Source organism: Drosophila obscura, unplaced genomic scaffold (genome assembly GCF_018151105.1).
Source record: "Drosophila obscura isolate BZ-5 IFL unplaced genomic scaffold, ASM1815110v1 contig_198, whole genome shotgun sequence".
Lineage (NCBI taxonomy): Eukaryota > Metazoa > Arthropoda > Insecta > Diptera > Drosophilidae > Drosophila > Drosophila obscura.
The window spans coordinates 24,342-40,150 of NW_024542787.1; the positions used below are offsets into that span (position 1 = coordinate 24,342).

General features: G+C 37.9%; 1 protein-coding gene across 1 annotated transcript in view; it reads left to right on the top strand.

Annotated features, from left to right (window-relative positions):
* LOC111076700 (nephrin-like) overlaps positions 1–15,809 on the top strand; it is a 330,088-nt gene that overhangs the window by 918 nt on the left and 313,361 nt on the right. The window lies entirely within an intron of this gene.

Below are 15,809 nucleotides of genomic sequence, written 5' to 3' on the forward strand. Positions count from 1 at the left end.
TCGCCGAGCTCTTTGGGACTGTGCACGTTGGCTAGTCAACCGTGAGAATATTTATCGTTAGCTTCAAAGTGAAATGTGCAGTTTGACTACCTTTCAGCAAGGCGGCAGAAATTCAAGAGGATGCAATGCAATTCGAGACCTTGACCGAATTGTTGCCAGAATCAAGGAAATGACGAATGTCTTGTCTGTCCCACCGGGAGCATCGAGAAAGTAAATGCCTCACGTTCCCTCGTCAACAACCTTCATAAGGGAATCGTACACGTTATTCTGCTCGGCATTCAACAGAAGAAAATTTATTCGGATTCTTTCGGCCAGCTTGCTCCGATCATAGTCTTATTCCCGTTGCAAGTCGCGAATGAATGCATCGTGCATCGAACGATTTGGCTCTGGCATTCCCAATGTCGACAGCAGAGTGCCGCACGTGAACACATGCGGTCGATCAGAACTAAGGCTTCCTTGCGCATTTCGTTGTTAATTTCCAATTTGAAATTCGAATTTATCGTGAAAATCTGTGCAAAATGTCGTCAGCCATATCGTCCTTGTATTTGTCCCACAATGTGGTTGGGTTCGACGAATGAAATGTGCTTTGATGATCGCAAACAAAGACGAATTTGATTCGCTGTCGAGCGTTGAGTCCCAATGTGTATCGTGTTGGAGCAAATTCAAACGTTGGTAAGCATCCCGAAAAGTGGCGCACAGTACACCATCGACATACGTAAGGAAATAAAGGATGTAGGGCCTCTAATGTTCACCAAAAGCAAGCGAAGATAGAAGCATTCGTCTTGGCGTGGATGAACTGTATATATTCGTCCGAGGGCATCACTCGAACAGACATCGGTGAAGCCTCAACTGCGTCACCTTTCTTCCGGCGTTAAACTTCTTTGATGAATAATAGCGTGTTATTTCCGAATAGAGTAATGTCCTTACTCTTACTCGCCGGCTGTCGACAGTCGGGTGACATTCATGGATCGAAAATTAAAAGCAGCCCCAAGATTGCCTCGTTACAACTCACGTAACGTCCAAGTTGAAATTTCGTCACCTCGTCGTTTGCATTTGTACCGACAATTCTAAAAACCGCCATGTCACTCCCTTTATTGACATATTTTCAAACATATTTGATGGATTTGATCGGCTTATAGCAGGCATACTATAATTCAACTGATGAATAACCAGCCATGCTCCGATTACACTACTCGACAAAATCGAACTTTTTTTTTCCTCAAGGATCCAAACCGACTTTTTCTGATAGATATGGGGATTTAAAATTGTTTAAAGAATTATGGTTTTTTTTCTATGGCAGAACTTTTTTTTGAAGAATTTTTGAAAACTGCTATTTTTTTTTAAGCTTTTTTCAGAGGTAGCGCTTGTTTTTTTCACATAGCTCTAGTATCTTACGTCTGGTTGTAAAGAACTTTGTTATTTTGAAAAGGTAATTAAAACAGCTAGAAGTTAAGCCCAAATACTTTGTGATTTCAGCTTACCGTCTGGGAAATAAAAAGCATTGAAAGGCAAAAATGATGATTTTTGTGCGGTATTTGTTACGAAATTTTGACTTTAAAAACGCTAAAATTCGTTAACCAAACCTAAAATATGAAAAAAATGAACAAAAAATACCTTTTGGAAGGTTGCGGGCCCATCTGCCAATTGGGAACAAAGCAAACGAACAAGGGTTGTACATTTGGTACCTGATCGCGTTCCTTTGTTCCCAATGGGCAGTTGGGCTCGCAACCTTCCAAAAGGTATTTTTTGTTGATTTTTTTCATATTTTAGGTTTGGTTAACGAATTTTAGCTCCAAAGTCTCTCCATAGATTTTTATGAGCGATACCTTAAACGACGCCAAATTAACGCACCTATACACAAAAAAATAGAGGACACAGGATATACTTTTTTTCGACTTTTCCTGAGTTTTTAAAGTCAACATTTCGTAACAAATACCGCACAAAAATCATCATTTTTGCATTTCAATGCTTTTTATTTTCCCAGACGGTAAGCTGAAATCACAAAGTATTTGGGCTTAACTTCTAGCTGTTTTAATAACCTTTTCAAAATAGCAAAGTTCTTTACAACCAGACGTAAGATACTAGAGCTATGTGAAAAAAACAAGCGCTACCTCTGAAAAAAGCTTAAAAAAAATACCAGTTTTCAAAAATTCTTCAAAAAAAAGTTCTGCCATAGAAAAAAAACGAGAAGGAACGTGTGAGTCGTTTCTGGGGACACGACTCTACTTATACCCGTACTCAGTCAGTATATACATACACTTTTGAGCTTATGATTTTTTAGAATTTTAGAAAAAAAAAAAAATTTTACATTTTACATTTTTTTGCTACATATGCTATCTACATCTACATATAAAATGTCTATTATACATCTAACATGTAGATTGTACATGTTCCATTCATATTCTACATCTCCACCGCTAGGGGTTGCTCGCGCACTGAACGCGGCAGAGTGTGCGAGCGAGAAGGAAAATGAGTTGTGTTGTCTCGGTGGTAGGGGGGAGGGGAAGCAACTGAAAATTAATTTCTTCATTCTGGCTATAATTATGATCCGATCTGATTCAGATTCGGCAGTCTGGTAGATATGGTCATTCTCTACGATACTGCGTTTTTAGTTTTATCGTTTCTTTAAAATTGTGCCTGCCACAGATTTTCGTCCTTTGTGGGGGCGGAAGGAGGCGGGGCGAAATTTTGAAATACACTTGTAGCAGTGTGATATCACATGAGTCTGAAAACCAAATTTGGTTGCCCTAGCTCTTATAGTCTCTGAGATCTAGGCGCTCATCGAGACAGACAGACAGACAGACAGACAGACAGACGGACAGACAGACATGGCTATATCGACTCGGCTATTGATGCTGATCAAGAGTATATATACTTTATGGGGTCGGAAACGTTTCCTTCTCTGCGTTACACACATCCACTTTTACCACAAATCTAATATACCCCTTAACTCTTTTTTGAGTACGGGTATAAAAATATCATCAAACCATTTCTAAGCCCCAAATATTTAAGAAAAAGTTCGTTTTGTTCCTTGAGGAAAAATCGTGTTGACTAGTGTTATCGCAAAGCGTGCTCCGGTTTCGGAAGTCGCAAGATTTTTACGATTTGAAACCGGTTGCTAGTGAGCTGGTATTAGCGGGCAAAAAATGTGTTTTAAGTTTAAGAACGGCTGTGCCGATTTGGCTCAAATTTGCTAATACAGAACATATCCCGATAGCATAATAATACGGAAAAATAAAGATAAGTACCCATTAAAAATAAAGTAACCAAAAGAGTTCTGATTTCGCTAACCATTTTATTTCAGTTGCTGGCAAAGTTACCGTTTTTTCACAATAAAGTCCTCGTGAATTTTAAATTATCTTGTAATTCAGAACCCTGGCTTCGTTGTTTGTTTTTGCGCCGGAAAACAAGTCGAAAAATATTCTTCATCATACCGCTCTCAATTGATTTCTATTCCATTCAAATACAAAATCTGGAGTTTATCTGAAGGTGGTATATTGGGGCGAGACAACGTTCGCCGCGTCCGCTAGTATATATATATATAAATAATAGCCAATATATGTTTATTCTGAAAACATCTTCCCATCCCTCTTACCATTAGAACATAAGAAAGAAGACAACACGGAAAGTGCCAATGAAATTCCTTTCAACGGTGCAGGCGTGCACCCTATCGCCTTATCTGGGACATTGAACATTTGTTGGGAGGCGATTGCCTTAGGTAACCCTTGGGTACCGAGGATATATTGGATATTGGACACTGGCTGGAGGGCTGATGATTAGGTAACCCTCTGTTACCGATCATCCAGTCTGCACACGCGGACCAATAAGTCATTATATATGTAATTCCCTTCCCAATTTCAAGTAGCAATAAGATACCTGCTTAAGATATTTGTGTGAAAATTGATGTCCCGACGATCCATAAAAGGTCCATCAGCTATCAGAAACACATACGGCGGGAAGTAGGTCATTCCAAAATCAGATTACACGTCACGTAAAATTACAAGCGAGAATAAAGATAACACATAAACTTAACATAAAACAAAAAAAACCCAAAAGTGTTTTCAGCTGGCGAGTCCCGCCCCTCAAAAGTCTTCGCAAACTATCAATTCCTTGGACAGGCTGATGTATACCCCAGCCTGGAATAAGAATTTCACAGTATTAAGACCATAGTCAGTGGAGCAGCATTAAAGTTAGAGCTGTTATTTGTTCCTTGCTTGCATTGCATTGTATCTAATTGTAATCTACATGTATATGCTCCCTCACTTCAATACCCTATTCAACCGTTCTTTCGTCTCGCACCTTTCTTCTTTCTTTTGCTTCCATTCCCACGATCAGCATCGCTTAAGGCACGAGCAATTCGGCCCGCCTACCCTCGCATGCCTTCGCAGTGGTATTTATCTGATCGTACTCCTGCATATATACATTAGAATCCTGAATTAAACCTATACACAAATTTTTCCTAACTTGGCCAAAAGCGAATTTTTTAACCTCGATGAGCGAGGGTCAAACTTAAACAACTGATGCAGATCGAAGCGGACACATATTATGTGTGTCATTTTTATGTAGGACATAGCTAAATATGCTCTAAAGAAATGGAAGAAAAAACATTATTACATCATTATTGCTTGTTACAAGTACGAAATTGCACAACGAAATAATATCCCTGCAGTTCTGGCTGTCACGGCATGAAAGTGTCATAGGAAAAATTGTTTGGGCTCGACGTCGACAAAGGCAGCGACGTCGACGTCAGCATGAAATTTTGTCCAGCTTGAACTGCTACAGATCGAAGCGGACACATAAGAAAGAGAAGCAGATATCCATAGATTTCGCTCTCTCTCATATTATTAGTTTTCTCTACCTGCATTCGACCCTAACCCTTCTACTCTGGCTCATTTCGTCTCTTCAAAGGGATGTTGGGAGAAAAACCGATTAATTGGTGCAATCTTTTGTTGCGAGGGCCTGTGATTTTTTGTTGTTGTGCGTTTATTTAGATTTTTAGTCCTTTTAAAAGTAGTTTTTCAGATTTTTTAAAGTCAGGTAAGTAATCCACGGCAAAAAAATGTTCAAAATGTTCCGCCAGACTATTTTATTTCAGGAGCATTGGTGCTTATTAACCCGATCGAATCGGTTAAGGTTAAGGCCTTACAGATAATTAAAAATATATGAATCAACAAAAAATCTAGAAAATCTGTGTAAAATAAATATATTTACTTTTATTTGAAAAAATTTTTGGATGGCTTTATCATATGAAATTATCCGTGAAATTCCTTTTAATTTCATGAGAAGTTTCACAGGTGATTTCATTTGGACATTTTCGGAGGTGTCCCGAGTGATTTCACTCATGGCTTATACGTATAAGCCACCGGTGAAATCACTACAAAATTCAGTGAAAATTTCATATGAAGTTTCACGAGTGACAAAAGCGGACATGCCCATACAAAATTCATCTGGAGTTTTACCGACTCACTGGTGAGTTGCTAAGAACATGCCATGAGGTATTCTCCGAATGAATAACGAGTGAAAAGTGAAAAGGAACGCGATCAGGTACCAAATGTACAACCCTTTTTCGTTTGCTTTGTTCCCAATTGGCAGTTGGGCCCGCAACCTTCCAAAAGGTATTTTTTGTTCATTTTTTCCATATTTTAGGTTTGGTTAACGAATTTTAGCTCCGAAGTCTCTCCATAGATTTTAATGGGCGATACCTTAAACGACGCCAAATTAATGCACCTATACACAAAAAAATAGAGAACACAGGATATAATTTTTTTCTTCTTTTCCTGAGTTTTTAAAGTCAAAATTTCGTAAAGAATACCGCACAAAAATCATCATTTTTGCATTTCAATGCTTTTTATTTCCCAGACGGTAAGCTGAAATCACAAAGTATTTGGGCTTAACTTCTAGCTGTTTTAATAACCTTTTCAAAATAGCAAAGTTCTTTACAACCAGACGTAAGATACTAGAGCTATGTGAAAAAAAAAAGCGCTACCTGTGAAAAAAGCTTTAAAAAAAATACCAGTTTTCAAAAATTCTTCAAAAAAAAGTTCTGGCATTGAAAAAAAAACGAGAAGGAACGTGTGAGTCGTTTCTGGGGACACGACTCTACTTATACCCGTACTCAGTCAGTATATACATACACTTTTGAGCTTATGATTTTTTAGAATTTTAGAAAAAAAAAAAAATTTTACATTTTACATTTTTTTGCTACATATGCTATCTACATCTACATATAAAATGTCTATTATACATCTAACATGTAGATTGTACATGTTCCATTCATATTCTACATCTCCACCGCTAGGGGTTGCTCGCGCACTGAACGCGGCAGAGTGTGCGAGCGAGAAGGAAAATGAGTTGTGTTGTCTCGGTGGTAGGGGGAGGGGAAGCAACTGAAAATTAATTTCTTCATTCTGGCTATAATTATGATCCGATCTGATTCAGATTCGGCAGTCTGGTAGATATGGTCATTCTCTACGATACTGCGTTTTTAGTTTTATCGTTTCTTTAAAATTGTGCCTGCCACAGATTTTCGTCCTTTGTGGGGGCGGAAGGAGGCGGGGCGAAATTTTGAAATACACTTGTAGCAGTGTGATATCACATGAGTCTGAAAACCAAATTTGGTTGCCCTAGCTCTTATAGTCTCTGAGATCTAGGCGCTCATCGAGACAGACAGACAGACAGACAGACAGACAGACGGACAGACAGACATGGCTATATCGACTCGGCTATTGATGCTGATCAAGAGTATATATACTTTATGGGGTCGGAAACGTTTCCTTCTCTGCGTTACACACATCCACTTTTACCACAAATCTAATATACCCCTTAACTCTTTTTTGAGTACGGGTATAAAAATATCATCAAACCATTTCTAAGCCCCAAATATTTAAGAAAAAGTTCGTTTTGTTCCTTGAGGAAAAATCGTGTTGACTAGTGTTATCGCAAAGCGTGCTCCGGTTTTCGGAAGTCGCAAGATTTTTACGATTTGAAACCGGTTGCTAGTGAGCTGGTATTAGCGGGCAAAAAATGTGTTTTAAGTTTAAGAACGGCTGTGCCGATTTGGCTCAAATTTGCTAATACAGAACATATCCCGATAGCATAATAATACGGAAAAATAAAGATAAGTACCCATTAAAAATAAAGTAACCAAAAGAGTTCTGATTTCGCTAACCATTTTATTTCAGTTGCTGGCAAAGTTACCGTTTTTTCACAATAAAGTCCTCGTGAATTTTAAATTATCTTGTAATTCAGAACCCTGGCTTCGTTGTTTGTTTTTGCGCCGGAAAACAAGTCGAAAAATATTCTTCATCATACCGCTCTCAATTGATTTCTATTCCATTCAAATACAAAATCTGGAGTTTATCTGAAGGTGGTATATTGGGGCGAGACAACGTTCGCCGCGTCCGCTAGTATATATATATATAAATAATAGCCAATATATGTTTATTCTGAAAACATCTTCCCATCCCTCTTACCATTAGAACATAAGAAAGAAGACAACACGGAAAGTGCCAATGAAATTCCTTTCAACGGTGCAGGCGTGCACCTATCGCCTTATCTGGGACATTGAACATTTGTTGGGAGGCGATTGCCTTAGGTAACCCTTGGGTACCGAGGATATATTGGATATTGGACACTGGCTGGAGGGCTGATGATTAGGTAACCCTCTGTTACCGATCATCCAGTCTGCACACGCGGACCAATAAGTCATTATATATGTAATTCCCTTCCCAATTTCAAGTAGCAATAAGATACCTGCTTAAGATATTTGTGTGAAAATTGATGTCCCGACGATCCATAAAAGGTCCATCAGCTATCAGAAACACATACGGCGGGAAGTAGGTCATTCCAAAATCAGATTACACGTCACGTAAAATTACAAGCGAGAATAAAGATAACACATAAACTTAACATAAAACAAAAAAAACCCAAAAGTGTTTTCAGCTGGCGAGTCCCGCCCCTCAAAAGTCTTCGCAAACTATCAATTCCTTGGACAGGCTGATGTATACCCCAGCCTGGAATAAGAATTTCACAGTATTAAGACCATAGTCAGTGGAGCAGCATTAAAGTTAGAGCTGTTATTTGTTCCTTGCTTGCATTGCATTGTATCTAATTGTAATCTACATGTATATGCTCCCTCACTTCAATACCCTATTCAACCGTTCTTTCGTCTCGCACCTTTCTTCTTTCTTTTGCTTCCATTCCCACGATCAGCATCGCTTAAGGCACGAGCAATTCGGCCCGCCTACCCTCGCATGCCTTCGCAGTGGTATTTATCTGATCGTACTCCTGCATATATACATTAGAATCCTGAATTAAACCTATACACAAATTTTTCCTAACTTGGCCAAAAGCGAATTTTTTAACCTCGATGAGCGAGGGTCAAACTTAAACAACTGATGCAGATCGAAGCGGACACATATTATGTGTGTCATTTTTATGTAGGACATAGCTAAATATGCTTAAAGAAATGGAAGAAAAACATTATTACATCATTATTGCTTGTTACAAGTACGAAATTGCACAACGAAATAATATCCCTGCAGTTCTGGCTGTCACGGCATGAAAGTGTCATAGGAAAAATTGTTTGGGCTCGACGTCGACAAAGGCAGCGACGTCGACGTTAGCATGAAATTTTGTCCAGCTTGAACTGCTACAGATCGAAGCGGACACATAAGAAAGAGAAGCAGATATCCATAGATTTTGCTCTCTCTCATATTATTAGTTTTCTCTACCTGCATTCGACCCTAACCCTTCTACTCTGGCTCATTTCGTCTCTTCAAAGGGATGTTGGGAGAAAAACCGATTAATTGGTGCAATCTTTTGTTGCGAGGGCCTGTGATTTTTTGTTGTTGTGCGTTTATTTAGATTTTTAGTCCTTTTAAAAGTAGTTTTTCAGATTTTTTAAAGTCAGGTAAGTAATCCACGGCAAAAAAATGTTCAAAATGTTCCGCCAGACTATTTTATTTCAGGAGCATTGGTGCTTATTAACCCGATCGAATCGGTTAAGGTTAAGGCCTTACAGATAATTAAAAATATATGAATCAACAAAAAATCTAGAAAATCTGTGTAAAATAAATATATTTACTTTTATTTGAAAAAATTTTTGGATGGCTTTATCATATGAAATTATCCGTGAAATTCCTTTTAATTTCATGAGAAGTTTCACAGGTGATTTCATTTGGACATTTTCGGAGGTGTCCCGAGTGATTTCACTCATGGCTTATACGTATAAGCCACCGGTGAAATCACTACAAAATTCAGTGAAAATTTCATATGAAGTTTCACGAGTGACAAAAGCGGACATGCCCATACAAAATTCATCTGGAGTTTTACCGACTCACTGGTGAGTTGCTAAGAACATGCCATGAGGTATTCTCCGAATGAATCACGAGTGAAAAGTGAAAAGGAACGCGATCAGGTACCAAATGTACAACCCTTTTTCGTTTGCTTTGTTCCCAATTGGCAGTTGGGCCCGCAACCTTCCAAAAGGTATTTTTTGTTCATTTTTTCCATATTTTAGGTTTGGTTAACGAATTTTAGCTCCAAAGTCTCTCCATAGATTTTAATGGGCGATACCTTAAACGACGCCAAATTAATGCACCTATACACAAAAAAATAGAGAACACAGGATATAATTTTTTTCTTCTTTTCCTGAGTTTTTAAAGTCAAAATTTCGTAAAGAATACCGCACAAAAATCATCATTTTTGCATTTCAATGCTTTATATTTCCCAGACGGTAAGCTGTAATCACAAAGTGTTTAGGCTTAGCCTCTAGCTGTTTTAATTACCTTTTAAAATAGCAAAGTTCTTTACAACCAGACGTAAGATATTACAGTTATATGAAAAAAACAAGCACTACCTCTGAAAAAAGATTTAAAAAAGTTCTGCCATAGAAAAAAAAAATAATATCATCAAACCATTTCTAAGCCCCAAATCTTTAAGAAAAAGTTGGTTTTGTTCCTTGAGCAAAATCGTGTCGGGTAGTGTTATTGTTCAACCGTCGTACAGTGGGTCCTTCGTCCATATCACCTTGTTAAATTAATAGCTTCTCAACGAATCAAAATATCTTCATGAAATAAACTGCATTCGCAAGAAAAATCTTCCAAAAATGTGATTTGCAAGACTAAAAATAAATTAAAATTTATTTCAAACATTTTTTTTTTTTAACATTCATCTAACTTGTAAAAAATATCTTATACAGGGGTGACACAGAAATCGCGGGTGGAATGGGAATCCGTGTAAAAATTTCAGCGGTGCCACAGAATTCCGAGCGATTTAATTCAAAAATGACTTTAACGAGACTGTTGGAAATCAAAGAGCTACCCAGGAAACAGATTGAGGCTTTTCAGATGTGCATCGATATCAGACGATACGTATATGGTTTTTGTAATTGTTTGCTCAACCTACTGCTAATTTGATTAATTACAATTAACAGTTTTCTGTACAATTATAACTATCGCTAAGCTTCTCTTTTTGCTGCCATGGGTATTTTTGGGCAGAGTGTGCGAGCGAGAAAGAGAATGAGTAGCGTTTCTCTTTCTGGTGAGGGCGGGGGATGCAACTGAAAATTAATTTCTTCATTCTGGCTTTAATTATGATCCGATCTGATTCAGATTCGGCAGTCTGGTAGATATGGGCATTCTCTACGATAATGCGTTTTATCGTATCTTTAAAAATGTGCCTGCCACAGATTTTCGTTCTTTGTGGGGGCGGAAGGGGGCGGGCGCACACTTGTAGCAGTGTGATATCACATGAGTCTGTAAAGATATTTTGGTTTCCCTAGCTTTTATAGTCTCTGAGATTTAGGCGACAAACAAGACGGACAGACAGATAGATAGACATAGACTCAGTCATTGATGCTGATCAAGAATCAATCCGCTGCAGTCCAAGGTTCGATTCGGACTTTCGAAGTTAATACAGTGATGCCACCTTTTTTAAGCCGAATTCGGAGCAAGATATTTAATATTAATTATATTGAAAGCATTCTGTTTTTCTTTAATTAAGCATTACAAAAAATAGCTCATTGCAGTAAAACTTCCTTTACGTCAAACGTGTGCATACTTTTTGTGCAAATTGTGAAAACATTTGTAGTCATTTGTAGTTCTACCAGGTGGCATCGCTTCAAAATGCCAAAACAGAACTAACAAACCATTTCTACACATTATTGCCATTGCATTTATGTCAAAAATCCCTGTTCGGCTAAGCGCTGTCCCATGGCAGCACAAATGGTCGCTATGCTTCTATTCTTCATTATCCCAAAAACTGGTAATTGTAATGAACTAAATTAGCAGTAGTTTGAAAAGATAATGACAAAAACCACATACGTATCGTCTGAACGCGAAAACGAGTCCGATGCGCATCTGAGAAGCCTGCGCTGCAAAGTTTGTATTCTAATATGTTGCCTACGTAGTTCTTCGATGGCCAACAGTCTCGGTAAAAGCATTTTAATTAAGTTTACCGTAAAAATTCAGATGTGTGTTTTTTTGAACAGCTGATTGCTGCCATGCATGGAGAGTTGCCAGACAACTGCTAGAGCTGCCGAGTACATTGGTTTGTTTGACTCGCAGGATATGGGATTTTTTTTCTGCTTTGAAATTATAAAAGTAAAGCTTTGAAAAATCGATTATTTTATATCATAAAAGAATAAAAGAAAAAACCAATTGTTTTGATATGATAAAATCAATAAAACTGCAAAATTAACAATATTCGAATTGAATCTTGAAAGGTGTCAACCCTAGCCTTAGTTCGAATTTGTTTTGTGACAATGCTAAGAAAAATAAAATCGCTCGGAATTCTGTGGCACGGCGGAAATTTTTAAGCGGAAATCCTCTGCGGGGTTTCCCATTTCACTAGTGATTTCTGTGGCACCCCTGATAAATTATTTTCGTTTATCACAGAAAATAATAATTGCTATTAGGAACGCAGTATACCACGACCATCGGCCACTATTATTATCGATTACACTAGATTTGGGGCTTTGGAATTTTTTTTATTTTTTTCTTTTTTCAACGGCATAACTTTTTTTAAAGAATTAAGAAAAATTATATTTTGTATTTTTATGCTTAAGTAACTTAAGTATCCTACATCAGGTTGTAATAAACTTTGCTGTTCTGAAAAACTAGGAAGTGCAGCTATAATTTGAACCCAAGCACTTTGTTGTTTCCGCTTACTGGGAAATATTAAGCTTTCAAATGCAAAATGGATTATTTTTGCGCCGTATATTGTTTTCAGAGTATAGACTTTACTAACTAATGAAAAGTCGAAAAAAAATATAACCAGTCTTTTTATTTTTTGTATATAGGTGCATTAATTAGGCGTCGTTTAAGTATTGTTCATTATCTATGGATAAACAGTTAACCTAAAACTGTTTAGAACCCTCCAAAATTTACAATTTACCGTTTGAAACCTTGCTGTGTTATTACAAGAGTAGAGGCGCGGAATTTGCGTGACTAACAACGTCTCCGCTCTTTTAATTATTTTCCAGACGTATTTTACAGATAAGGGTAAAAGAGTGACAAATTCGCTCTCAAGACTGTAGGGCAGAAATTTAAAAAAAATAGAACAGAAATGTTGTTTCTTGTAATGGTGAACGAGTCTTGGGCAAGAGGGTGTTTCTGAACTATGACCATACGTATTGTTTCCGGCTGCTGGCTCGTCGGACAGGGAAGTGATGTTGTTGGTTGGACATAGCCTGAGGCTCTTACTTTTTCTCTATTTTAAATTAAACGTACATAATACAAGCCATACAATTCAGCATACAGAGAACATTACATATGACCACAAGACAAGATACAATGACTGAAAATTTCCAAAAAGACGGACGGCCTATCTTCAGATGGTTCGATGAACGTGCCCTCCCTACCTTGGTCATGACACCCCTCAGTACTTGCTTGCTACAGGGACTTAGAAAGGGAAATAAAAAGAAAGGGTTTTATCCAATATTAAAAAAAATGTATTAAAGCTTGATTAAACATTCTGAAATAACTTTTCTCAAGAATGTGCTTCATAAGATATTAAAGTAAAGAAAAGAATTCCTAAAAACAAAAAAAAAAAGAGAAGGAACGTGTAAGTCGCTTCTGTGGATGGGACTCTACTTGTATACCCGTACTCAGTCAGTATATACATTTTTGAGCTTATGATTTATGTAGAACTAGCAGATCCGCGCTCTTCGCTGCTTACTAATTGCATTTAATGTTTAGGAATTCACGAAATTAAACAATGATAATCAAAAGCAACAAATATACTTACGCAAATTGAAATTTTTTCAGAAAACAATTTGTCATACAAAAAGGTATAAAAACAAAATCTATCATGAAATGTTCTGTTCTACAGAATGACACAAAATGAAATGCAAACACACACATTTTTAGACCAAATTGAAGATTTTGTTTGTGATTAATTTTTAATTTTCGAGGAACCTATTTATAGAAAAGTAAAAATATAGAAACCATGCCACATACTCTGGCTATCATTAAACAAATCGCATGCAATTTTGGGCACGCGTTGCGGAGATATTAAATGAAATAAGCGCTCAAACACACACTTTCGGACCAAATTTAAGATTTTTTTGATACATTTTTAATTCTTGAGGAACTTTGTTCGGCTAAGCGCCGGCCCATGGCAGCACAAAGAGTAGTTGATCATCTCTTAATCTAATGTCTCTCTTTATAACCGTTTGTTTGCTTGTACTTATGATCTTGCTGGTGCGTTGCTCTTTCTCGGCGTTAGTCAGCCGCTGTGGGGGAGGCTCATTAGAAAAAGCAGACCACACTTCAAATTCGATCATCACCGTATTAAAACGTTTGGCTGTCTGGCACAGTGACCTGCCTGCCACAGAGTTCTAAACTAAACCTAACATAAACATATCAGCTTCAACAGTCTTGAACCGGCCCCCGCGTCTTCAATCGACCCATCATTAACTCTCGTTATTAAATTCGCACACCTTTCGCAAGTTTTGGATAATACATATATATTAACTTAAGTAAAATAAATTGTGAATATATTAACTGAACAATCATCGTCTCTTAAATAACACTAGTCAACACGATTTTTTCTCAAGGAACAAAACCAACTTTTTCTTAAAGATTTGGGGCTTAGAAATGGTTTGATGATATTTTTTTTTTCTATGGCAGAACTTTTTTTTGAAGAATTTTTGAAAACTGGTATTTTTTTTTTAAGCTTTTTTCAGAAGTAGCGCTTGTTTTTTTCACATAGTTCTATTATCTTACGTCTGGTTGTAAAGAACTTTGCTATTTTGAAAAGATAATTAAAACAGCTAGAAGTTAAGGCAAAATATAAAGCATTGAAATGCAAAAATGATGATTTTTGTGCGGTATTTTTTACGAAATTTTGACTTTAAAAACTCAGGAAAAGTCGAAAAAAAATTATATCATGTGTCCTCTATTTTTTTGTCTATAGGTGCATTAATTTGGCGTCGTTCAAGGTATCGCTCATTAAAATCTATGGAGAGACTTTGGAGCTAAAATTCGTTAACTAAACCTTAAATATGGAAAAAATTAACAAAAAATACCTTTTGGAAGGTTGCGAGCTCAAAAAGCTGAAGAGCTGAAAAAAACAAGCGCTTCCTCTGAAAAAATCTTTAAAAAAAAATACCAGACTTCAAAAATTCTTCAAAAAAAATTCTGCCATAGAAAAAAAAACCATAATTCTTTAAAAAATTTAAAATCTCCATATCTATCAGAAAAAGTCGGTTTGGATCCTTGAGGAAAAAAAAAGTTCGATTTTGTCGAGTAGTGTAATCTTGCAAAACAACGCTACTGAAGAAGCTCAGTAGCTCAACATTTGGTGACCCCGACGTGATATAAACATAAGCTCTTTAAATTGTATCACAAAAAACATTTTCGTTGGATAAATTCGCTTTGAACCACGGTGTTTCGGTTCATCGTTTGTGCACAAGCAACAGAAACGGTTCTCGCGTCATCTGCTTTGCGGTCTACTTGCTTGCTGTTGTTTCGTTTCGGTTTCGTGCTCTCAGTGTGCATGCCTTTGTTGTTGTCGGATGCACAAGTGCAGTGCGTTTCAAACTGTTAGCTCTCGCTGCTGATCTGTAAAACTGCAAGACTGTGTGTTTTACACATCGATTGTACAGTTCGTGTAAAACTGTTCGAGGTTATTCACCGGCTGTTAACCTCTACACTCTCTCAGTGACTCTAAGCCCAGCTTTTCTATTGAACATACACAATGGCTTCTAATAGCATCCCTTCGATCTTGCCCCCCTCACCATTGTTCGTCGATTCGGAAGCTGCATTCTACAAGCGCAAGGTGCAATCCATGCTAGGGGCGGCACGGAGAATCCAACGGCCGTCGGCAAGGAGAGGATTGGCGAGCTCAGTGAGGAGGAGCTGAACGTGAGGCTGAAGCTGCTAGCGGGTCTTGTAGCTTCATTCAACGAGCACCATAATGCCCTGGAGAAGATTGATCTCGATGAGATCGGTAGTCCCTTGAGGGATGAGTTTGACGAGTGCGTGGTCATGCTGGAGATTCGCATGAAGCGAGAGTTAAACAAGCGGCAGCCCACAATGCTACCATGTTCAACAATGCGGGCGGACCATGTAGGAGAGGCCCCAACTACGGTCGTCGTGCAAAGTCGGCCACGCCTGCCGGAGTTGAAGCTTCCTGAGTTGGGTGGGGGCTACGCTCAGTATTCCTCGTTTTGGGGCATGTTCTCCTCCATTATAGATAAGGACCCTGACCTTACGAATGTCGAGAAGCTGCAGCATTTACGATCATGCCTAAAGGGACCAGCGCTGGACACGATCTCGTCGCTGGAATTTAGCCACGCCAGCTAT